This window comes from Balaenoptera borealis (assembly GCF_965194805.1).
Source record: "Balaenoptera borealis genome assembly, chromosome: 5".
Lineage (NCBI taxonomy): Eukaryota > Metazoa > Chordata > Mammalia > Artiodactyla > Balaenopteridae > Balaenoptera > Balaenoptera borealis.
In genome coordinates, this window is record NC_138862.1 from 77,367,459 (window position 1) to 77,394,747 (window position 27,289).

Here is a 27,289-nt window from a genome sequence, read left to right on the forward strand (position 1 = left end):
AAATAAATAAATAAATTAAAAAAAAAGAGGTATAAACTTCTTATTTAAAAAAAAAAAATAATAATAATAATAGTCCAAAAAACAAGTTAATCTCATCTAAAAACACCCATACAGAAACATCCACAATAATGTTTGACTACATACCTGGGCACTAACCCAACTAAGTTGACATGTAAATTTAACAATCACAAAGGAAAATTCCATGAAAAGTACAGTAGTATCACTGATTTGAGAATGCACAGATCAGAAATCAGTAAGTTTGAAATAACTGAAATTTGCAGGGCAGAGTTATGGAAAGGAGGGATATATTCCAAAGGGTTTCAGAAATCTAATCAGGTTCTCTATTCTTATTAAGATGTACATGCCTTGCTTGAGTGAGTCTCTACAATGTTGGAAAATAGAGGACAGGGAAGCTGTGAGTAAATGGTTCCAAGAGTTTTCAAAGGGGTGGAAATTATTCAAATTTCCACCATCCTGAATGAAGCATCTTTGTTGATCACTAAAGCATTCAATAAAGACCCCAGTTGGGTAAGTACTTCTGAATTATTAGTGTAGTGTAGCTAAATTATTATCTTGGCAAAGGCCACTCTATAACTGTCATGATAAAATTTAAGACCAAGCCTCAAAAATATCAAACTTAATCTCAAGTAATTTAACTCCCTATTAGAACCATTTTAAAGAAAACAACAAAATCCTGACACTCAACAACATGAAATACACAATGTCCAGTATCTAATAAAAACTTACTAGACATGCCAAGAACAGGAAAATGTGACTCTTGGTCAGAAAAAATGACTCAATTGAAACAACCCCAATATAGTAGAAATGATGGAATTAGCAGGCAAGGACTTAATCAGTTATTACAATTACATTCATGCATTAAAATAAAAGCATGAACATAATAAGGAAAGAAAGAAAAGATATACAAGAAGAAAACAAAATTCCAGATCTGAAAAATAAATATAATATCTGAAACCAAAATTCACTGGATTAAATTAACAGTAAATTAGAATCTACCAAATAAATGTAATGAACTTGAAGGCAAGTGCAATAAAACAAAAATAAAGCACAGAAACAATAAAGACTGATGAAAATGAATAGATTTTCAGTGAATAGTGGAATGCATTGATAATTGAATTACTGTAAATGATATAAACATTTGAATTAAGAGCAGAAAAAGTTAAACTATATTTTCAAAAGCATGACTCAACTATATGCTTTCTCCAAAATCAAAAATCAAAAAGGCATTTTAAATCCATAGATGTAGATTTAAAGAAAAAAGATTGAAGAAGATAGACTATGTGAAGAAATAAGAAGACAGTCACTATGGTAGATAGTCCAGTGGTATCTCAAAAATTAAACATAGAATTACCACATGATGCACCAATTCTTTTCTAAGGTATATACTATAAATAACTGAAAACAGGTCCTCAAATAATTGTACATAATGTTACAGTAGCATTATTCACAATAGTCAAAAAGTGAAGACAACCCAAATGTCCATCAATGGTTGAATGGATAAAGACAATGTGTTATATATGCACAGTGGAATATTATTTAGTCATTAAAAAGGAACAAAGTACTGAAACTTATTACAACATGGATGAACATCAAAAACATTATGCCACTTGAAAGAAGTCAAACACAAAAGATACATTATATTTTTTGTGTTATTCTGTTTATATGAAATATCCAGAATAGATACATCCTTAGAGACAGAAAGCAGACTGGTGGTTTCCAGGGGCTGGAGGAAACTGGGGAGATGGCTTATGGGGCTTGGGGTTTTATTTCAGGGTGATTAAAACGATTTGGAACTACATAGAGGTGATAGTTGTACACTACTGGAAATGTACTAAAGGACACTGAGTTGTACACTTTAAAATGGTTAAATTTATATGATGTGAATTTAGCCTCAATAAAACGAAAGTAAAAAAATAAGAAGAAAGCTAGAGTGGCTACATCATTATCAAATAAAGTGGACTTCAGACCATGGAAAGTTACAATGGTTAAAGAGGGTTATTTCATAATGGTAAAAAATTAATTCATCAGTACAATATAACAAGAACTGTTATAAAATTAACAAGAAGATCCATTCTGTTTTACTCTGGAAAAGAGACCCAGGATTAACTGATGTTAGTTACAGGAAGGCAGCTTAATGTGAAGAAGAAATTTAATGGTAAATAATTTCAATCAATGAATTAAATTCAATATGGCTAAAGGAAGGAATATGGCCTCAAGCCTGAGTTCAAATCCCAGTTCTGCTATTTAGCAGATTTGTGACCTTGTATCAATACAATTTACTTAACTGCTCATATCATCAGTTTCTCACCTGCAAAACAGTTAATAATAAAATCTGCTTTACAGTGATGTAAGAATTATACTAAATTATGTATGTAAGGCAGCTCAGGACCTATAGTAGATGTTCAATAAATGTAATTATAAACTACTACTGAAAGATACTGGTGTAAGTGAGAAGTATAATAGATTTAACTAGAGGAGAGAATATGAGTAATAGGTTATTTAAACCAAAAGAAAATCTTACAGATGGTTCAGGAATTTCCTTCTTTTGCAATAACAGTGCATAATATGTTACATAGTATCTTTCCTATTAAGTGAAACCAACAGATTTGAGACCCAAATTTTAAAAATCAAACCTAAAAGTCAGTTTGAATACTCCTGTTTTCTTGGTGGAAATTTGCCATTTCATGAATGGTATTAAAAGATGTAAGAAGCTACTCTTTCAACTGTAAACACTTTTTTTGAAGGAGTAAGAGGGAATGGAATTTGTTAATATAGACATAGTAGATATAAAATTTCTAGTTTTTTCTTATGAAGTTGCTTCTCAGTTTTGGGATAACCTGTACTCCCCCTAAGTAGGACTATCCCTATTTTGAGTGAAATTTAAATAGGAGACTATTGCAGGAAGCAGAAACGTGGTAAGTCCCAACAATATTTTATAATGATCACTCTGGCTATTATGATGAAAATGGACTGGATGTGAACAAAGATAGATATAGGGAGAATAGTTAACGGCTATCAAAGTAATCTAGGCAAAACATAATATTCACAAGCGGACCGGAAAGAAGTGGTCGGTTGCAATATATATATATATATATATATATATATATATTTTTTTTTTTTTTTTTAAACATCTTTATTGGAGTATAATTTTTTTACAATGGTGTGTTAGTTTCTACTTTATAAAAAAGTGAATCAGCTATACATATACATATATCACCATATCTCCTCCCTCTTGCATCTCCCTCCCACCCTCCCTATCCCACCCCTCTAGGTGGTCACAAGGCACAGAGGTGATCTCCCTGTGCTATGTGGCTGCTTCTCACTAGCTATCTGTTTTACATTTGGGAGTGTATATATATCAGTGCTATTCTTTCACTTTGTCCCAGCTTACCCTTCCCCTCCCCGTGTCCTCAAGTCCATTTTCTACGTCTGCATCTTGATTCTTGTCCTGCCCCTAGGTTCTTCAGAACCTTTTTTTTCTTTTTTTTTAGATTCCATATATATGTATTAACATACGGTATTTGTTTTCAATTTTCTGACTTACTTCACTCTGTATGACAGACTCTAGGTGCATCCACCTCATTACAAATAACTCAATTTTGTTTCTTTTTATGGCTGAGCAATATTCCATTGTATATATGTGCCATATCTTCTTTATCTATTCATCTGTCAATGGACACTTAGGTTGCTTCCATGTCCTGGCTATTGTAAATAGAATGACAATGAACATTGTGGTACATGACTCTTTTTGAATTATGGTTTCCTCAGGGTATATGCCCAGTAGTGGGATTGCTGGGTTGTATGGTAGTTCTATTGTCAGATTTTAAGGAACCTCCATACTGTTCTCCATAGTGGCTGTATCAATTTACATTCCCACCAACAGTGCAAGAGGGTTTCCTTTTCTCCACACCCTCTCCAGCATTTATTGTTTGTAGATTTTTTGATGATGGCCATTCTGACTGGTGTGAGGTGATACTTCATTGTAGTTTTGATTTGCATTTCTCTAATGATAAGTGATGTTGAGCATTCTTTCATGTGTTTGTTGGCAATCTGTATATCTTCTTTGGAGAAATGTCTGTTTAGATCTTCTGCCCATTTTTGGATTGGGTTGTTTGTTTTTTTGATATTGACCTGCATGAACTGCTTGTAAATTTTGGAGATTAATCCTTTGTCAGTTGTTTCATTTGCAAATATTTTCTCCCATTCTGAGGGCTGTCTTTTCGTCTTGTTTATGGTTTCCTTTGCTATGCAAAACTTTTAAGTTTCATTAAGTCCAATTTGTTTATTTTTGTTTTTATTTCCATTTCTCTAGGAGGTGGGTCAAAAAGGATCTTGCTGTGATTTATGTCATAAAGTGTTCTGACTATGTTTTCCTCTACGAGTTTTGTAGTGTCTGGACTTATATTTAGGTTTTTAATCATTTTGAGTTTATTTATGTGTATGGTGTTAGGGAGTGTTCTAATTTCATTCTTTTACATATAGCTGTCCAGTTTTCCCAGCACTACTTATTGAAGAGGCTGTCTTTTCTCTATTGTATATTCTTGCATCCTTTATCAAAAGTAAGGTAACCATATGTTCATGGGTTTAACTCTGGGCTTTCTATCCTGTTCCATTGATCTATATTTCTGTTTTTGTGCCAGTATCATACTGTCTTGAATACTGTAGCTTTGTAGTAGAGTCTGAAGTCTGGGAGCCTGATTCATCCAGCTCCATTTTTCTTTCTCAAGATTTGCTTTGGCTATTCGGGGTCTTTTGTGTTTCCATACAAATTGTGAAATTTTTTGTTCTAGTTCTGTGAAAAATGCCATTGGTAGTTTGAAAGGGATTGCACTGAATCTGTAGATTGCTTTGGGTAGTATAGTCATTTTCACAATATTGATTCTTCTAATCCAAGAACGTGGTATATCTCTCCATCTGTTTGTGTCATCGATGATTTCCTTCATCAGTGTCTTATAGTTTTCTAAGTCTTTTACCTCCTTAGGTAGGTTTATTCCTAGGTATTTTATTCTTTTTGTTGCAATGGTAAATGGGAATGTTTCCTTAATTTCTATTTCAGATGTTTCATCATTAGTGTATAGGAATGCAAGAGATTTCTAGGCATTAATTTTGTATCCTGCTACTTTACCATATTCATGGATTAGCTCTAGTAGTTTTCTGGTAGCATCTTTAGGTTTCTCTATGTATGGTATCATGTCATATGCAAACACTTACAGCTTCTTCTTTTCCAATTTGGATTCCTTTTATTTCCTTTTCTTCTCTGATTGCCGTGGCTAAAACTTCCAAAAGTATGTTGAATAATAGGGGTGAGAGTGGACAACCTTGTCTTGTTCCTGATCTTAGAGTAAATGGTTTCACTTTTTGACCATTGAGAATGATGTTGGCTGTGGGTTTGTCATATAGGGCCTTTATTATGTTGAGGTAGGTTCCCTCTATGCCCACTTTCTGGAGTGTTTTTATCATAAATGGGTGTTGAATTTTGTTGAAAGCTTTTTCTTCATCTATTGAAATGATCATATGGTTTTGCTCCTTCAGTTTGTTAATATGATGTATCACATTGATTGATTTGCGTATATTGAAGAATCCTTGTATTCCTGGGATAAACACCACTTGATCATGGTTTATGATCCTTTTAATGTGCAGTTGGATTCTGTTTGCTAAGATTTTGTTGAGGATTTTTGCATCTAGGTTCATCAATGAAGTTGGCACGTAGTTCTCTTTCTTTGTGACATCTTTGTCTGATTTTGGTATGAGGGTGATGGTGGCCTCATAGAATGAGTTTGGGAGTGTTCCTCGCTCTGCTATATTTTGGAAGACTTTGAGAAGGTTAGGTGTTAGCTCTTCTCTAAATGTTTAATAGAATTCTCCTGTGAAGCCATCTGGTCCTGGGTTTTTGTTGGAAGATTTAATCACAGTCTCAATTTCAGTATTTGTGATTGGTCTGTTTATATTTTCTATTTCTTCCTGGTTCAATCTCAGAAGGTTGTGCTTTTCTAAGAATTCTTCCATTTCTTCCAGGTTGTCCATTTTATTGGCAAAAGTTGCTTGTAGTAATCTCTCATGATCCTTTGTATTTCTGCAGTGTCAGTTGTTACTTCTCCTATTTTATTTCTAATTCTATTGATTTGAGTCTTCTCCCTTTTTTTCTTGATAAGTCTGGCTAATGGTTTATCAATTTTGTTTATCTTCTCAAAGAAGCAGCTTTTAGTTTTATTGATGTTTGCTATTGTTTCCTTCATTTCTTTTTCATTTATTTCTGAACTGATCTTTATGATTTCTTTCCTTCTGCTAACTTTGGGGGTTTTTTGGTTCTTCTTTCTCTAATTGTTTTAGGTGTAAGTTTAGATTGTTCATTTGAGATGTTTCTTGTTTCTTGAGGTAGGACTGTATTGCTATAAACTTCCCTCTTAGAACTGCTTTTGCTGCATCCCATAGGTTTTGGGTCGTCGTGTTTTCATTGTCATTTGTTTCTAAGTATTTTTTGGTTTTCTCTTTGATGTCTTAAGTGATCTCTTGGTTATTAAGTAGCGTATTGTTTAGCCTCCATGTGTTTGTATTTTTTACAGATTTTTTTTCTGTAATGGATATCTAGTCTTATAGCATTGTGGTCAGAAAATATACTTGATACTATTTCAATTTTCTTAAATTTACCAAGGCTTGATTTGTCACCCAAGATATGATCTATCCTGGAGAATGTTCCATGAGCACTTGAGAAGAAATTGTACTCTGTTGTTTTTGGATTGAATGTCCTATAAATAGCAATTAAGTCCATCTTGTTTAATGTATCATTTAAAGCTTGTGTTTCCTAATTTATTTTCATTTTGGATGATCTGTCCATTGGTGAAAGTGGGGTGTTAAAGTCCCCTAATATGATTGCGTTATTGTTGATTTCCCCATTTATAGCTGTTAGCATTTTCCTTATATACTTTGGTGCTCCCATGTTGGGTGCATAAATATTTACAATTGTTATATCTTCTTCTTGGATTCATCCCTTCATCATTCTATAGTTTCCTTCTTTGACTTTTGTAATAGTCTTTATTTTATAGTCCATTTTGTCTGATATGAGACTTGCTACTCCAGCTTCCTTTTGATTTCCATTTGCATGGAATATCTTTTTCCATCCCCTCACTTTCAGTCTCTATGTGTCCCTAGGTCTGAAGTGGGTCTCTTGTAGACAGCGTATATACAGGTCTCGTTTTTGTATCCATTCAGCCAGTCTATGTCTTTTGGTTGGCGCATTTCATCCATTTACATTTAAGGTAGTTATCGATATGTATGTTCCTATTTCCATTTGCTCAATTGTTTTGGGTTTGTTATTGTGGGTCTTTTCCTTCTCTTGTGTTTCCTGCCTAGAGAAATTACTTTAGCATTTGTTGTAAAGCTGGTTTGGTGATGCTGAATTCTCTGACCTTTTGCTTGTCTGTAAAGGTTTTAATTTCTCTGTCGAATCTGAATGAGATCCTTGCTGGGTAGAGTAATCTTGGTTGTAGGTTTTTCCTTTCATCAGTTTAAATATGTCCTGCCACTCCCTTCTGGCTTGCAGAGTTTCTGCTGAAAGATCAGCTGTTAACTTTATGGGGATTCCCTTTTATGTTATTTGTTGTTTTTCCCTTGCTGCTATTAATATTTTTTCTTTGTATTTAATTTTTGATAGTTTGATTAATATGTGTCTTGGCATGTTTCTCCTTGGATCTATCCTGTATGGTACTCTCTGCCCTTCCTGGAGTTGATTGACTATTTCCTTTCCCATAATAGGGAAATTTTCAACTATAATCTCTTCAAATATTTTCTCAGTCCCTTTCTTTTTCTTCTTCTGGGGCCCCTATAATTTGCATGTTGGTGCATTTAATGTTGTCCCAGATGTCTCTGAGACTGTCTTTAATTATTTTCATTCTTTTTTCTTTTTTCTGCTCTGCAGTAGTTATTTCCACTATTTTATCTTCCTGGTCACATATCCGTTCTTCTGCCTCAGTTATTCTGCTATTGATTCCTTCTAGAGAATTTTTCATTTCATTTATTGTGTTGTTCATCATTGTTTGTCTGCTCTTTAGTTCTTGTAGGTCCTTGTTAAATGTTTCCTGTAATTTTCTCCATTCTATTTCCAAGATTTTGTATCATCTTTACTGTCATTACTGTGAATTCTTTTTCAGGGAGACTGCCTTTTTCCTCTTCATTTTTTTCGTCTGGTGTGTTTTTACCTTGCCCCTTCTTCAGCTGTGTGTTTCTCTGTTTTCTCATTTGGTTAACTTACTGTGTTTGGGGTCTCCTTTTTTCAGGCTGCAGGTTCGTAGTTCCCGTTGCTTTTGGTGTCTGCCCCCAGTGGGTAAGGTTGGTTCAGTGGGCTGTGTAGGTTTCCTGGTGGAGGGGATTAGTGCATGTGCTCTGGTGGATGAGGCTGGATCTTGTCTTTCTGGTGGGCAGGACCACGTTCGGTGGTGTGTTTTGTGATGTCTGTGACCTTATTATAATTTTAGGCTTCGTCTCTGCTAATGGGTGTGATTGCATTCCTGTCTTGCTAGTTGCATGGCATAGGGTGTCCAGCACTGTAGCTTGCTGGTCATTGAGTGGAGCTGGGTCTTAACACTGAGGTGGCGATCTCTGGGAGACCTGTCGCTGTTTGATATTACATGGAACCAGGAGGTCTCTGGTGCACCAATGTCCTGAACTCAGCTCTCCCACCTCAGTGGCACAGGCCTGACACCTGGCCGGAGCACCAAAACCCTGTCATCCACCCAGCTCAGAAGAAAAGTGAGAAAAAAAGAAAGAAAGAAAAAAATAAAATAAAATATTAAAATAAAAATTAAAAAAAAATTAAGATTAAAAAAATTAAAAAGTAATTAAAAAAAGAAAAAATAAAAAAGAAAGAAAGAAGGAAGAGAGCAACCAAACCAAAAAAGAAATCCACCAATGATAACAAGTGCTAAAAACTATATTTAAAAAAAAAAAAACAGACAGAGAGAACCCTAGGACAAATCACACAAAGAAGCATATACATCACACTCAGAAAAAGAGAAAAAGGAAAAAAATATATATATCTACATAAAAAAAAAAATGGAAGAGAGCAACCAAATCAATAAACAAATCCACCAATGATAATAAACTCTAAATACTAAACTAAGATAAACATAAAACCAGAAACAAATTAGGTGCAGAAAGCAAGCCCCAAGTCTACAGTTGCTCCCAAAGTTCACAACCTCAATTTTCAGATGATTTGCTGTCTATTCAGGTATTCCACAGATGCAGGGTACATCATGTTGATTGTGGAGTTTTAACCTGCTGCTCCTGAGGTTGCTGGGAGAAATTTCCCTCTCTCTTCTTTGTTCGCACAGCTCCCGGGGCTCAGCTTTGGATTTGGATCTGCCTCTGCGTGTAGGTCACCTGAGGGCGTCTGTTCTTCACTCAGACAGGACAGGGTTAAAGGAGCAGCTGATCTGGGGCTCTGGCTCACTCAGGCCGGGGGGAGGGAGGGGTACGGAATGCGGGGCAAGCCTGCAGTGGCCGAGGCTGGCGTGCCATTGTGACAGCCTGAGGCGTGCCTTGTGTTCTCCCAGGGAAGTTGTCCCTTGATCACAGGGCCCTGGCAGTGGCAGGCTGCACAGCTCCCAGGAGGAGAGGTGTGGGTAGTGATCTGTGCTTGTACACAGGCTTCTTGGTGGCTGCAGCAGGAGCCTTAGCATTTCATGCCCGTCTCTGGTGTCCCTGCTGATAGCCGTGACTTGCGCCTGTCTCTGGAGCTCGTTTAGGTGGTGCTCTGAATCCCCTCACCTCGCGCACCCTGAAACAGTTGTCTCTTGCCTCTTAGGCAGGTCCAGACTTTTTCCCAGTCTCCCTCCCGGCTAGCTGTGGCACACTAACCCCCTTCAGGCTGTGTTCACACAGCCAACCCCAGTCCTCTCTCTGGGATCTGACCTCCAAAACCAGAGCCTCAGCTTCCAGCCCCTACCCATTCAGCGGGTGAGCAGACAAGCCTCTGAGGCTGGTGAGTGCTGGTCGGCACTGATCTTCTCTGCAGGTATTTCTCTGCTTTGCCCTCTGCACCCCTATTGCTGCACTCTCCTCCATGGCTCTGAAGCTTCCCCTCCCGCCACCCCCCATCTCCACCAGTGAAGGGGCTTCCTGGTGTGTGGAAACTTTTCCTCCTTCACAGCTCCCTCCCAGAGGTGCAGGTCCCATCCCTATTCTTTTGTCTCTGTTTTTTCTTTTTTATTTTGCCCTACCCATGTACGTGGGGAGTTTCTTGCCTTTTGGGAAATCTGACATCTTCTGCCAGCATTCAGTAGGCATTCTGTAGGAGTTGTTCCACATGAAGATGTGTTTCTGATGTATTTGTGGGGAGGAAGGTGATCTCCACTTTTTACTTCTCTGCCATTTTGAAGGTCTCTGCAAGATATATTTTGAAAGTAGAGGCAATGGGATTCCCTTACAAAGTGAATATAGGGTATTAAATGAAGAAAACAATCAGTAATGTCGCCAAGGTTTTTTTTTTTTTTTCTTTTTTTTGCCTAACCAAATGGAGAAATAAAATTGCTATCAATTGAGAGGGAGGACACTGAAGTTGGAGCAAGTTTGGGGCACAGAAGTAGCAGTTCATTTGAACAGGTGAAGGGTGAGATGTTATAAATTATCCAAAAGGAGATGTTGAGGACACAGTTGGGTATACAGAGTCAGAGCTTGGGAAACAAATTTGGTAACCATCAGCATAAAGTTGGTATTTAAACCTATGAGACTAGATGAGATCATTAAGGGAGTGAGTGAAGATAGAGAAGAGAAGATCAAGGACTGAGCCCTGGGTTCTTCCATGTTATCAATCTGGAAAAGAGGAAGCCCAGCTAATGACACTGAGCAAGACTAACCTATGAGCTACAGGGAAAACCAAGATATAGAAATGTGAGCATTATTAAGGAATATGTAGTTAATATTCTCTTTGGGAACACTGACATGCTTTTTTTTTTTTTGCCTTTTTGTAAAGATTTTTATTATGAGCAGAGAGCTGTGGTTTTTGTTTTACAAGAAAGAGCATGAACTATGGAGGCCAAGATCCTGAATAAAATTGAAAAAAATTACCTCTAATCAACTATGTGATGCTGGTCAAGTGCTGCATATGTCTTTAACCCTCCATTTTTCATCTGCAAAATATAAATAATGGATATGTAAAATGTGTGCAAATAAGAAACTTTATTTTTATCAATTTGACATAAAATATCCTATGTATTTCATTTCCCCTACATGCTATGAATAATTCCAATGTTTCTTCGTATTTTGACTTGTTTGTTGTAGTAGGAAAAATTATATGATTAATATGTTTTATAATTTCTTAATACATGTTTAACTTCTAGGGAAACTGTGCTTTCTCTTATTTAACAGAAAAAAAAAAAAAAAATGTTTTGGTTCTTTACCCAAAGCCTTACACTTTTAGTTCTTGCCTGTTCTGGCATATTATAATTTGTATAGTTTGTAACAGGTCTTTCTCTTTTGTTTCAAATGGAAATCAACTATTGTTGTGAAACATTCACAGACCTAGATTTCTTAATTTCTCAAAGTCCAATTTTGTACTAACATTCTGTAAATCACTGACTTTTAATAGCCTTAGAACAGAGCTTCCCCAGGAAGGAAAACATAAAACACCAGAGGCATGAGATCTGAAATCTTTTTATATCAACACCCAGTGCTTAGATCTGGTTATGTTTAACATTCGATTGGTAGAATCCTATATCCTAGAAGAGTAGGTAGTCAAACTCCTTCCCTTTTCCTCTCTCTGCCTCCATGCCCTACATAAACAAAACCAATATATTTCCTTCAAATCTCGTATGTTGGAGCTTTACCCATCCTTTAATGTCTGACAAAAATACCACTCTTTCTATAAAAACATTCTCATCTAAATCATTTGGAAATCTCTGATTATCACCATTTTATAATTATTATTATTTTTAATGAGGATATATGTATAATTATTTTTATAAATAGATTTTCTTGGACCATTTTATTAGATACTCAAAGATAGAGACTAGGCCTTATGTATACCTCATATCATTTAAATTTAGTGGTTACTCAAATATATGGGTTGATACAACAATAGCAGAATACACTTTTTTTAAAACACTATGGAATATTCACTAAGATAAACCATATCCTGAGTCATAAAACAAACCTCAACAAATGTAAGATACTTGTAATTTTTATAGTATGTTCTATGAAAACAATAGAATCAAACTAGAAATTAGTCTAGTCTCTAAAAAAGTCTCTATACTTGGAAACAGCCTAAATAATCCTTGGGTCAAGGAAGAAATCTCAAAGTAAATTAAAAATTCATAGAACTAAATAAAAATGAAAATACAACATATTAAAATACGTGAGATTCACCAAAAGCCTCTAATCAATAATGTAAAAAAAATTTTAAAAAGAATGACAAAAAGATAGGAAAAGAATAGCAAAATATACCCAAAGCAAGAATAAGGAAGAAATAATAAAGACACAAGTAGAAATCAATGCAATTGAAAACAGGAAAACAATAGAGAAAATCAATGAAAAAGAAGTTGTTTCTTTTGGAAAAAATTAAAATTGATAATGCTCTACTAAGACTGACAAAGAAAGCAACTAGCAAAGACATAAATTACTAATATTAAGAATGAAACAAGAAACATCACTACAGATCTTGTAGTCATTAAAAGCATAAGAGGAGACTACTGCAAACAATTCTGCAGTCATAAATTCAATTTAGAAGAAATGGACAAATTCCTCAAAACCCACAAACTACTAAGGCTCAGTAAAGATGAAATAGTCAAACTAAATAATCTTATTACCTTTAAAGAAATTGAATTTGTAATTTAAAAGCTCTCCAAAAAGAAACCAGACCCAGATGTTTCACTGAAGATTTCTACCAAACAGTTAAAGAATACAACAATTTTATATAATCTCTTCCAGAATATAAAAGTGTAAAACATTTTCCAACACATTCTATAAGACTAGTATCAACATGATATCAAAACCAGACAAGGACAGCACAAAATAAAAAGGAAAGAAAGAGGAAAAACATCTACAGACCAGTATCTCCATGAGCTTACACATAAAAACTGTCAACAAAATATTAGAAAATTGAATCCAGAAAAGTATTAAAAAAATACATCATTACCAAGTGCAATCTATAACAGGTATGGAAGACTTCTTCAACATTTGAAAATCAATCAATTTAATTCACCATATCTATAAGCTGAAAAAGAAAAATCAAGTGGCATATCAATTGACAAAGATAAAGCATTTTAGAAAATCCAACATTAATTCATGATAAAAACTCTAAGCATATTAGTAATAAAGTGGAATTACCTCAATCTGATGAAGAGCATCTACTAAAATTTCCAGCTATCACCATGCATCAAGAGTGAAAGACTGCCTCCAACATAGATCACATGCTGGGCCACAAAGCAAACCTTGGTAGATTTAAGAAAATTGAAATCATATCAAGCATCTTTTATGACCACAACACTATGAGATTAAAAATCAACTACAAGAAAAAAAAAAAAACCACTGCAAAAAACACAGCCACATGGAGGCTGAACAATATGTTACTCAACAGCCAATGGATCACTGAAGAAATCAAAGAGGAAATTAAAAGAAAAAAAAACCTAGAGACAAATGAAAACGAAAACAAGATGATCTAAAACCTATGGGGCACAGTAAAACCAGTTCTAAGAGGGAAGTTTATAATGATACAAGCTTACCTTAGGAACAAGAAAAATCTCAGATAAACAACCTAAACTTACACCTAAAGCAAGTAGAGAAAGAAGAACAAACAAAACCCCATTAGTAGAAGGAAAGAAATCATAAAGATCAGAGCAGAAATAAATGAAAGATAGACTAAAAAAATCAATGAACCCCAAAACTGATTGTTTGAAAAGATAAATAAAATTGATAAACCTTTAGCCAGAATCATCAAAAAAAAGGGAGAGGGCCCAAATCAATAAAATCAGAATTGAAAAAAAAGTTACTACAACCAGCACCACAGAAATACAAAGAATCATAAGAGACTATTATGATCAACTATACACTGATAGAATGGAAAACCTAGAAGAAATGGACAAATACTTAGAAAGGTACAATCTCCTGAGACTGAATCAGAAAGAAATAGAAAGTATGAACAGACCAATTACCAGGACTGAAATTGAATCAGTAATTAAAAAACTCCCAACAAGCAAAAGTCCAGGATCAGATATGTATATGTATCTGATATATATATAACTGAATCACTTTGAATCTCTTTGTTGGACACCTGAAAGTAATACAATATTGTAAATCAAATATACTTCAATAAAAATAAATTAATTAAAAACAGAGTGAGCTACCTGGGTTCTTCGGTGGGGCTAATGGCTGACTCTGGGAGGGCTCACGCTAAGGCGTACTTCCCAGAACTTCTGCTGCCTGTGTCCTTGTCCTCACGGTGAGACAGAGCCACCCCCCGCCTCTGCAGGAGACCCTCCAACACTAGCAGCCTCAAGACATTCAGAAGACAGTATTAAAGGAAATCATTAACAGCCTGTTACAAGAATGGAAATGTCCACGAACAAAAGATTACCTTAGAGCATATTTTATACTTTTACAGAATCCTCAATTTAATAACACATCTACATATGTCATCTATGCTCACTTGCTACGACAGATAGCTACGTTAGTGGAAGCTGACCATCATTTCCTAGTTCACTGGTTTAAAAAATTATCCCAGAAGAGGTCCAAACAACTGGTAGAGAGATTGCTGCAATTTATTTCTTTACGCCTGTTTCCTGCAAAGCCTGAAGAATTTCCACCTATATCAAAGCGTTCCTGGTGGATCCCATCATCATCTAAAGTTGGCTTTACTTAATCCTGCAAACAATTTGGTTCTTCCTCCCCTTATTCCTTATACTGATTTCTATAATTCTACATTGGATCATATTGCTCTCATGGAAGAATACCACACCTGGCAGAGCTTTGGAAATTCTCACAGCAAAGTCTGGTGGATAAAGTATCTAGAAGACAGAGACCTGATATGAATATGTTATTTCTAAATATGAAAGTAAGGCGGACACATCTGGTCAGCGATTCTCTTGATGAGTTAACCCAGAAAAGAGCAGACTTGAAAAAGAAGTTGAAAGTTACCTTTGTAGGGGAAGCTGGTTTGGGTATGGGCGGCTTGACTAAAGAATGGTTCCTTCTTCTAATTCGCCAAATTTTTCATCCAGATTATGGCATGTTTACGTATTATAAGGATTCATACTGCCATTGGTTTAGCAGCTTTAAATGTGACAACTATTCTGAATTCCGATTGGTTGGAATTCTTATGGGACTAGCTGTTTATAACAGCATTGTTTTGGATATTCGTTTCCCCCCCTGCTGCTACAAGAAATTATTGAGCCCTCCCATCGTTCCTAAAGATCAAAATACGCCAGTGGGCATCTGCAGTGTTACCACTGACGACCTGTGTCAAATTATGCCTGAGTTGGCAGAAAAAAACACAACCACATGGAAGCTGAACAATATGTTACTAAACAGCCAATGGATCACTGAAGAAATCAAAGATAGATTAAGTGAACTCCTGTCATATGAAGGCAATGTTGAAGAAGATTTCTATTCAACATTTCAGGTGTTTCAAGAAGAATTCGGAATAATCAAGTCCCATAATTTAAAGCCAGGTGGTGATAAAATTCCAGTTACCAATCAAAATAGGAAAGAATATGCACAGCTTTATATTGACTTTCTTCTCAACAAATCCATGTATAAGCAGTTTGCTGCATTTTATTATGGATTTCACAGTGTGTGTGCTTCAAATGCCCTAATGCTGCTTCGTCCAGAAGAGGTTGAAATTCTGGTCTGTGGAAGTCCTGAACTGGATATGCACGCCCTGCAGAGAAGTGCTCAGTATGATGGCTATGCGAAAACCGACTTGACTATATGATACTTTTGGGATGTTGTGCTTGGATTTCCTCTTGATCTTCAAAAGAAGTTGCTACATTTTACCACAAGAAGTGACAGAGTACCTGTAGGAGGAATGACTGATTTGAACTTTAAAATCTCAAAGAATGAAACTTCTACTAACTGGTTGCCTGTGGCCCACACCTGCTTCAGTCAACTTTGCCTTCCCCCCTACAAGAACAAAAAGGACCTGAAACAGAAATTGATTATTGGAATTTCAAATTCAGAAGGTTTTGGATTTGAGTAACCTAGAAGACTTGAAATATATTTTATATGTAGCATTCACTTCCCTCTTATTGTGCCTTTAAGCTTTTCATGTTTCTGTCTCAAAACACCTAGACAAAGCTCACCAACTTTAAAATACTGACTTTTTTTAAAATCAAATATGAAGTATGTTCAGTAGAGGCATGGTTTTCTAAAAATACAACACTGCTTGAGTGAGAAAAAGACCAGATGGCAGAGACAGGTGTGGGCCTAGTCCCTCTTTTTCATAGCACTTTATCATTCTCCATAAGTAGTTTGTCACAGGTGTTCCACTGGGAAAGTATCGTGCAGTAAAGCATGCACTGATGACAGAGTGGAGACCGGTGGCAGCTTGTGTGCTGCTAGCACACCATAGCAACACAGATAGCTACATTATCATTAATGTAAGGCATGTAGCCGTATTTTCATATGGCGGTTAAACAACAGTATAATTGCAAATGCAATTTACAGGGTTTTTTGATATACTGGCTTTCGTCCTCTAAGATTCTTTTCAACCGTTGCTGAAAAGCATGTAAATAACTACATAATAGCCTGAGAATAATGGGATTTTGATAGTGACATTTATTGCTAAAGATTTATTTTTACAAAGTAAATTCAGGGTTTTAGATGTGTATACAGCTTTTACAAATCAATAAAGATGATTGTACAAGGGTGTAAAAAAAAAAAAAACAGAGTGAAAAACTGAATATTTTCCCTCTAAAATTGGGATAAGGTGAGGATGTCTGTACTCACTACTCTTATTAAACTAGAAGTTCTAGTCAGTGCAATAGGGTGAGAAAAAAATTAAAGAAATAAATTGGCCCTATTTCCATATGATATGATTGTTTACATCGAAAATCTCAAGGAATATACAAAAAAATTCTTAGAACTATTAAGAGATTTCAACACAGTTGCAAGATTCATGAGTGACACATAAAAATCAATTGTATTTGTATATACTAAGAAGCAATCCCACTACTGGGTATATACCCAGAGAAAACCATAACTCAAAAAGACACATGCACCCCAATGTTCATTGTGGCACTATTTACAATAGCCAGGTCATGGAAACAACCTAAATGCCCATTGACAGATGAATGGATAAAGAAGATGTGGTACATATATACAATGGAATATTACTCAGCCATAAAAAGGAATGAAATGGGGTCATTTACAGAGACATGGATGGACATAGAGACTGTCATACAGAGTGAAGTAAGTCAGAAAGAGAAAAACAAATATCATATATTAATGCATATATGTGGAATCTAGAAAAATGGTACGGATGAACCTGTTTGCAAGGCAGAAATAGAGACACAGACGTAGAGAACAAACATATGGGCACCAAGGGGGAAAAGGGGTATGGGATGAATTGGAAGATTGAGATTGACAAATACACACTAATATGTATAAAATAGATAACTAATGAGAACCCACTGTATAGCACAGGGGCTCCACTTCATTGTACAGTAGAAACTAATGCAACATTGTAAAACAACTATATCCCAATTTTAAAAAAAATCAAAAGAAACATGTAGAAATCAAAATTTTTTAAAAAAAAATTACAATTGTCCCCCCAAAATAAAATAGTCAGGTATAACTGTAATAATACATGTAAAGGACTTTTATCCTAAAAATCACAAAATGTTGACAAAAGAAATCAAAGAAGACCCTAATGGATTCATGATTTACAATTCATGTTCATGGATTGTAACACTGGACATTATAAAGATGTCAATTCTCTTTAAATTGTTCTATAGGTTTAATGCAATTCTGTAAAAAAAAATGTGTCAAAGACATACTTGATCTTAGCCAATTTATACACTGTCCATATATACAGAGATTGACATTTTATCAGTATTTACAGGCATAAATTTTCACAATTTAACTCTCTTCATGTCATAAAATTTCTTCTCCCATTTCACATTGGTATGGTCTAAAAATTACTTTTAATTAACCTTTTGCTGGGTAGAAAGTGTTAAATGTCATTTGAGATTACGAAGCCTATAGATTTTGACTGATTTCCAATTTACAGCATTTTAAAAACTGTTATATAATATTTTCAATGCATAGATTTGTACACTTATTTCTTCAGCTTTTTAATTTAACAATAGTATGATTTACAGAAATGGGAGAGAGTTGTGAGCACTGAGAAGGTCCTTGGTTTTATTCCCAGCTTCAGATAGCAAATCTTGAAGTCATCTTCATGTGCTTTTATTCCACAGATGCTAAAGCTGTTTATTTTTAAATGTTTAGAATCACGTCTTCTTCTGATCTTTAAAATTCACAATGATTAGGGAATCTAGATTTTGAAATAAAGTACGTCCAAGGATATGTCAATGGCATTAAATAAAATCTGAAACTGAGCTTTTTAGGACGACATCTCCTTACTCAGATCAGGATTTACTTCATTTTTTTCTCCCTGTATTTGGTAGAATTGAAAGTACTATTGCTTCTTGGCTTGAATGAGGGAATGGCTTACATTTATCTAATACAATTTATTCTTACAAATGGTCTCAAAAGTGAGGTAATCAGACATTGAGGCAACGGAAAAGAGTTATTATCATAATAAATTTACAAATTTATGTGCATTCTTTCTCTTCTTTATAAGTCTGTGAGGCCCTTGATACCATGCATTACATGTGACACCTCTCAGTTTCCAGATCAATGTTTTATTTTATGCTTCAGTATATCAGAGGATACTCTCATACTCAAACCAGTTCAAGCAAAAATTTTATTATTTCACATAACTGAAAAGTCCAGGGACAAATTTGGCTTTCAGGAAAATTGAATCAAAGATGCCATCATAATTCTGTCTCTGCCCCTTGATTCTGCTTTCCTGTGTTCTGGCTTCATCCTCAGGGAGATTCTCCCCACAGAACACTGTGAAAGCTTCACACTTATATTCTATAGCACTGTAAACCTAGTGGAAAGAGTGCTCCTCCCTTTTATATGTCCAGTTAAATTTCGAAGATTGAATGATAAGCCTGGAGTAAGTCATGTGTTGATCCCTAAACCATTTACTGTGGACAGCACATGTGCTGCTCTGATCAGATGTGCATGCATCAACCTCAACCAAAGTCACAGATGGAGTGCAGCACTGGGTGTTTTCTTGATGGAAACTGAGAATTTATTATTAGAAAATAGTAAATAGGGGCTGAACTGGCATAAATGAGATATCCAAACAATACACATCCAATACAAATGCCTGAAATAAAGTAATTAAAGCAATTAAATAATAAAAGTAAAACACGAATTAAAGAATGCTCTGAGATTTACATTTGAAAGAACAGTGTTGGAATTATGGTTCTGGCACTTTCAAGCCCTGTGGACTTAAGTAAATGATAAATACTCTGTGAGCTTTACTTTCCTTGTTTTTTTATTTTTTGAGGAATAAACAAAATGTTTATAATCCACTAATGAGATAATTGTGTGCAGAGAAAAATTCAAAAGCATTTGAAAAATAAAATAATGTAACAGTTCAGCAGGTTTGTTGGAACTTAACAGATATCATAAAAATTAACCCTAACTTTATGCTTTAATAAATGGTGCAACACAAATTAAAAAATATACTATCTAAAATACTAACAAAAATATAAAGCATTCAAGAAAAATGTCCCACAAATACATATGAGACCTCCATAAAAAAAGAAATTTAAAAAATTAAGTCAGGTTTATTAAGCTATAATTTATATGCAATATATTTTTCTTTTTTCCAAGTACAGTTCTATGATTTTTAACAATGCATGCAGATGTGTAACCACTAGCACACTAAAGATAGTGAACATTTGCATCACTCCCCAAAATTCTCAAATGCTCCTTTGTCAACCTACTTTTCCCACATCCAGCCCATGGTTACCACTGTTCTTTTTTTGTTAGATAGATAGATATACACATCAAAGCCTTTACAATATCTTCCTGTATTCCTTACGAGCTTGAAAAGGTGAAATGTTATTTTATCAGCAAGGTATTAAAATGCATTTATAAATTCTTCTTGGCTTCAATCATGAATAAACATTTGCTGTTAGCAATTAAAAAAAAAAAAAACTTACAGTTTTGGCTTTTCCAGAACATCATGTTAATGGAATAATACAATTTGTGGCTTTTTGAATCTGGCTTCTTACACTTAGCATCATGTATTTGCTAGTCATCCATCTGTTGCATACATCAGTAAATCCTTCCATTTTATTGCTGCATAGAATTCCTTTCCATGGTGTTCCACAGTTTGTTTATCCATTTAACAGTTGATTGACATTTGCGTTGTTTCTAGTTTTTGTCAATTATCAACATGCAATAAAATTTCCCATACAGGATTTTTTGTGAACATGTATTTTGTTTCTCTTGAGTAAATATGCAGGAACGAGATTTCTGAGTCAAATGATAAGTATCTAACTTTGTGAGAAAACTGATTTCTAACATGTCTATACTATTTTGCATTCCCACCAACAATGTATAAATATTCCACATTCTTGCCAGTACCTGGTACTGTCTGTTCTATTTTAGTCATTCTAATACATATGTAATAATATTTCACTGTGATTTTCATTTGCATTTCCTTAATGACTAATGGTAGTGAACATCTTTTCATGTTTTTACTTGCTACCTATGCATCATCTTTGATGAAGTTTCTGCTCAAATCTTCTGCACATTTTTAATTGAGTTATTTTCTTATTAAGTTATAACGGGTCTTTATATATTCTGAATACAAATCCCTCATCAGAGAATTATTTTGTATATATAGTCTCCTAGTCTAAAGTTATCCTGTCATTTTCTAAAGAGTGCCTTTTGAAATGCAAAAGTTTTAAATTTTGAGGAAGTCCAATTCATCAATTTTTTAAAAACATTATGGTTCATGACTTTTGTGTTGTAGCTAAGAAAATTTTTGTTTGACCCAAGGCCACAAGGATTTTCTTCTATGTTTTATTCTAATAGTTATAATTTTAAGTTTGATATTTATGTTTATCATTCATTTCAACTTAATTAATCTTTGTATAGTGCAAGGTGGGATTGAGAGTTCTTTTGTAGAAAAATATCTCATAGTTTCAGCATTATTTGTTTAAATTACTATCCTGAACTTCCTTGGCTTCCTTGATGAAAATTGGTTAACCATATATGTGAGCCTATGTCTGGAATCTCTTTATTATTATTTATAGGTCTATACTTTAGCCAATACCATACTGCAGTAGATTAAACAGATAGATAGTAATGAGTATAAATATATTTATAAGATAATTATATATAAATATATACATATTTATGCTATTTTTATCATTTAGTACTTATATAATTGGTATATATTGTATACAATTATATTATATGTATGCCAGAAAGAGAATATAAATTCTTTTCGAGCATACATGGAGAGTATATTTCTCAGGATCAATGAAATTATTTAAAAAATTCTTAAATGCTTGCTAGCAGACAAAACACATTCTGTAATCAAAAACAAGAAAAACTGAAAATAAATGAGCTAAAAATTTGCATCAAGAAGCCAGAAAAAGAACCATAGAATAAGTCTAAAGTACATAGAAGGGAGAGCAGATAAAACCATAAATTAATAAAATAAAATTGTATAATATTTCTTATACTAAATATCACAGAGAATCAAAAAAGGCCACTTTGTACAACTAATTTTATAACCTTGGTGAACTATGATATCAGCAATAAGGACAATATAAAAATTATACATTCTTACATATGAACATAAACTGTAAATATATTAAATAAGTAAATCTAATACAACTGTGTGTGTGTGTGTGTATGAATTATATCATCAATCAGTGGGATTTATCATGAGAGAAATTATACTCAAATAGAAAAGTAATTGATTTACTTATATATTTTAACACATTAAATTTGAGAAATATTCAGATTAGCTTAATAAATTAAAAATTACTAAAATTCAAAATTTGTTGATAACTAAAAATAATAACAATAATGTTTTAGCAAAGTAGGAATAGAGAAAATTCCCTTAACCTCATTAATGAGATAACTACTAAAAGTCAACCATAAACATCATGTTCTATGATGAAACTTTAGGTGCATTTTAATAAATCTAAGAATTAAGGAGACCTTCAGGATGGTGGTGGAGTAAGACGTGGATATCACCATCCTCCCCACAACTACATCAGAAATACATCTACATGTGGAACAACTCCTACAAAACACCTGCTGAATGCTGGCAGAAGACCTCAGACTTCCCCAAAGCTGTGTGGCTGACCGGACCTTTGTACTCCTGCCAAGGGTCAGGCCTATGCCTCTGAGGTGGGAGAGCCTAGTCCAGGGCATTAGACCACTAGAGACCTCCCAGCTCCATGTATATAAAAAGGAGAAAGCTCTCCCAGAGATCTCCATCTCAACACTAACACACAGCTCCACTCAACGACCAGAAGCTACAGTGCTGGACACCCTATGCCAAACAACTAGCAAGATAGGAACACAACCCCACCCATTAGCAGAGAGGATGCCTAAAATCATAATAAGGTCACAGACACCTCAAAACACACCACCAGACGTGGTCCTGTCCACCAGAAAGACAAGATCCAGCCTCATCCACCAGAACACAGGCACTAATCCCCTCCACCAGGAAACCTACACAACCTACTGAACAAACCTTACCCACTGGGGGCAGACACCACAAACAACAGGAACTATGAACCTGCAGTCTGCAAAAAGGAGACCCCAAACAGAGTAAGTTAAGCAGAATGAGAAGACAGAGAAACACAAAACAGATGAAGGAGCAAGGTAAAAACCCACCAGACCAAACAAATGAAGAGGAAATAGGTAGTCTACCAGAAAAAGAATTCAGAGTAATGACAGTAAAGGTGATACAAAATCTTGGAAATAGAATGGAGAAAATTCAAGAAACATTGAACAAGGACCTAGAAGAACTAAAGAGCAAACAATGATCAACAACACAATAAATGAAATGAAAAATTCTCTAGAAGGAATCAATAGCAGAATAACTGAGGCAGAAGAAAGGATAAGTGACCAAGAAGATAAAACAGTGGAAAGAGCTACTGCAGAACAGAATAAAGAAAAAAGAATGAAGAGAATTGAGGACAGTCTTAGAGACCTCAGGGCCAACATTAAATGCACCAACATTTGAATTATAGGGGTCCCAGAAGAAGAAGTGAAAAAGAAAGGGACTGAGAAAATATTTGAAGAGATTATAGTTGAAAACTTCCCTAATATGGGAAAGGAAAAAGTTAATCAAGTCCAGGAAGAGCAGAGAGTCCTATACAAGATAAATCCAAGGAGAAACACACCAAGACACAGATTAATCAAAGTATCAAAAATTAAATACAAAGAAAAAATATTAAAAGCAGCAAGGGAAAAACGACAAATAACATGCAAAGGAACTCCCATAAGGTTAACAGCTGATCTTTCAGCAGAAACTCTGCAAGCCAGAAGAGAGTGACAGGACATATTTAAAGTGATGAAAGGGAAAAACCTACAACCAAGATTAATGTACCCAGCAAGGATCTCATTCAGATTGGATGGAGAAATTAAAAACTTTACAGACTAGCAAAAGGTAAGAGAATTCAGCATCACCAAACCAGCTTTACAACAAATGCTAAAGGAACTTCTCTAGGCAGTAAACACAAGAGAAGGAAAACACCTACAATAACAAATGCAAAACAATTAAGAAAATGGAAATAGGAACATACATATTGATAATCACCTTAAATATAAATGGATTAATGCCCCAACCAAAAGACATAGACTGGCTGAATGGATACCAAAACAAGACCTGTATATATGCTGTCTACAAGAGACCCACTTCAGACCTAGGGACACATAGAGACTGAAAGTGAGGGGATGGAAAAAGATATTCCATGCAAATGGAAATCAAAAGGAAGCTGGAGTAGCAATTCCCATATCAGACAAAATACACTTTAAAATAAAGACTATTACAAGAGACAAAAAAGGACACTACAGAATGATCAAGGGATCAATCCAAGAAGAAGATATAAAATTTGTAAATATTTATGCACCCAAAATAGGAACACCTCAAAACATAAGGCAAATGCTGACAGCCATAGAAGGGGAAATCAACAGTAACACAATTATAGTAGGGGACTTTAACACCCCACTTTCACCAATGGACAGCTCATCCAAAATGAAAATAAATAAGGAAACACAAGCTTTAAATGATACATTAAACAAGATGGACATAATTGATATTTATAGGACATTCCAACTGAAAACAACAGAATACACTTTCTTCTCAAGTGCTCATGAAACATTCTCCAGCATAGATCCTATCTTCGGTCACAAATCAAGCACAGGTAAATTTAAGAAAATTGAAATCGTATCAAGTATATTTTCTGACCACAACGCTATGAGACTAGATATCAATTACAGAAAAAAAATCTGTAAAAAATACAAACACATGGAGACTAAACAATTAACTACTTAATGACCAAGAGATCACTGAAGAAATCAAAGAGGAAATCAAAAAATACGTAGAAACAAATGACAATGAAAGCATGATTACCCAAAACCTATGTGGTGCAGCAAAAGCAGTTCTAAGAGGGAAGTTTATAGCAATACAATCCTACCTCAAGAAACAAGAAACATCTCAAATAAACAACCTAACCTTACACCGAAAGCTATTAGAGACAGAAGAACCAAAAAAACCCCAAAGTTAGCAGAAGGAAAGAAATTATAAAAATCAACTCAGAAGTAAATAAAAAAGAAATGAAGGAAACTATAGCAAACATCAATAAAACTAAAAGACGAACTTTGAGAAAATAACCAAAATTGATAAACTATTAGCCAGACTCAACAAGAAAAAAAGGGAGAAGACTCAAATCACAGAATTAGAAATGAAAAAGGAGAAGTAACAACTGACACTACAGAGATACAAAGGATCATGAAAGATTACTACAAGCAACAATTTGCCAATAAAATGGACAGCCTGGAAGAAATGGAAAAATTCTTAGAAAAGCACAACCTTCCAAGACTGAACCAGGAAGAAATAGAAAATATAAACAGACCAATCAGAAGCACTGAAATTGAGACTGTGATTAAAAATCTTACAACAAACAAAAGCCCAGGACCAGATAGCTTCACAGGTGAATTCTATCAAACATTTAGAGAAGAGCTAACACCTGTCCTTCTCAAACTCTTCCAAAATATAGCAGAAGGAGGAACACTCCCAAACTCATTCTACGAGGCCACCATCACCCTGATACCAAAACCAGACAAAGATGTCACAAAGAAAGAAAACTACCGGCCAATATCACTGATGAACATAGATGCAAAATTCCTCAACAAAATACTAGCAAACAGAATCCAACACCATATTAAAAGGATCATACACCATGATCAAGTGGGGTTTATCACAGGAATGCAAGGATTCTTCAATATATGAAAATCAAGCAATGTAATAAACCATATTAACAAATTGAAGGAGAAAAACCAAATGATCATCTTGATAGATGCAGAAAAAGCTTTCAAAAAAATTCAACACCAATTTATGATAAAAACTCTCCAGAAAGTAGGCATAGAGGGAACTTACCTCAACACAATAAAGGCCATATATGACAAACCCACAGCCAACATCATTCTCAATGGTAAAAAACTGAAATCATTCCCTCTATGATCAGGAACAAGACAAGGTTGTCCACACTTACCACTATTATTCAACATAGCTTTGGAAGTGTTAGCCACAGCAATCAGAGAAGAAAAAGAAATTAAAGGAATCCAAATCGGAAAAGAAGAAGTAAAGCTGTCACTGTTTGCAGATGGCATGATTCCATACATAGAGAATCCTAAAGGTGCTACCAGAAAACTACTAAAGCTAATCAATTTGGTAAAGTAGCAGGATACAAAATTAATGCACACAAATCGCTTGCATTCCTATACACTAATGATGAAAAATCTGAAAGAGAAATTAAGGAAACACTCCCATTTACCACTGCAACAAAAAGAATAAAATACCTAGGAATAAACCTACCTAAGGAGGTAAAAGACCTGTATGCAGAAAACTATAAGACACTGATGAAAGAAATTAAAGATGACACAAACAGATGGAGAGCTACACAATGTTCTTGGATTGGAAGAATCAACATTATGAAAATGACTATACTACCCAAAGCAATCTACAGATTCAATGCAATCCCTATCAAACTACCAATGGCATTTTTCACAGAAGTAGAACAAAAAATTTCACAATTTGTATGGAAACACAAAAGACCCTGAACAGCCAAAGCAATCTTGAGAAAGAAAAACAGAGCTGGAGGAATCAGGCTCCCAGACTTCAGACTATACTACAAAGATACAGTAATCAAGACAGTATGGTACAGGCACAAAAACAGAAATATATATCAATGGAACAGGATAGAGAGCCCAGAGTTAAACCCATGAACATATGGTTACCTTACTTTTGATAAAGGATGCAAGAATATACAATAGAGAAAAGACAGCCTCTTCAATAAGTAGTGTTGGGAAAACTGGACAGCTATATGTAAAAGAATGAAATTAGAACACTCCCTAACACCATACGCAAAAATAAACTCAAAATGGATTAAAGGGGCTTCCCTGGTGGTGCAGTGGTTGAGGGTCCGCCTGCTGATGCAGGGGACATGGGTTCGAGCCCTGGTCTGGGAAGATCCCACATGCCGCGGAACGGCTGGGCCCGTGAGCCACAACTACTGAGCCTGCGCGTCTGGAGCCTGTGCTCCGCAACAGGAGAGACCGCGATAGTGAGAGGCCCGCGCACCGTGATGAGGAGTGGCCCCCACTCGCTGCAACTGGAGAAAGCCCTTGCACAGAAACGAAGACCCAGCACAGCCAAAAATAAATAAATACATAAATACATAAATTTATTTTAAAAAAAATGGATTAAAGACCTACATGTAAGGCCAGACACTGTAAAACTCTTAGAGGAAAACATAGGCAGAACACTCTATGGCATAAGTCACAGCAAGATCCTTTTTGACCCACCTCCTAGAGAAATGGAAATAAAAATAAACAAATGGGGCCTAATGCAACTTCAAAGCCTTTGCACAGCAAAGGAAACCATAAACAAGACGAAAAGACAACCCTCAGAATGGGAGAAAATATTTGCAAATGAAGCAAC

The 27,289-nt window shown here is 35.0% G+C and overlaps 1 pseudogene across 1 annotated transcript; it reads left to right on the forward strand.

Moving 5' to 3' along the window:
• Positions 1–423: 423 nt before the first annotated feature.
• Positions 424–27,031, forward strand: LOC309629510 (putative E3 ubiquitin-protein ligase HECTD2 pseudogene; annotated as a pseudogene). The gene is made up of 2 exons: positions 424–528; positions 14,498–27,031. The product of its transcript is annotated as a putative E3 ubiquitin-protein ligase HECTD2 pseudogene (transcript).
• Positions 27,032–27,289: the final 258 nt, after the last annotated feature.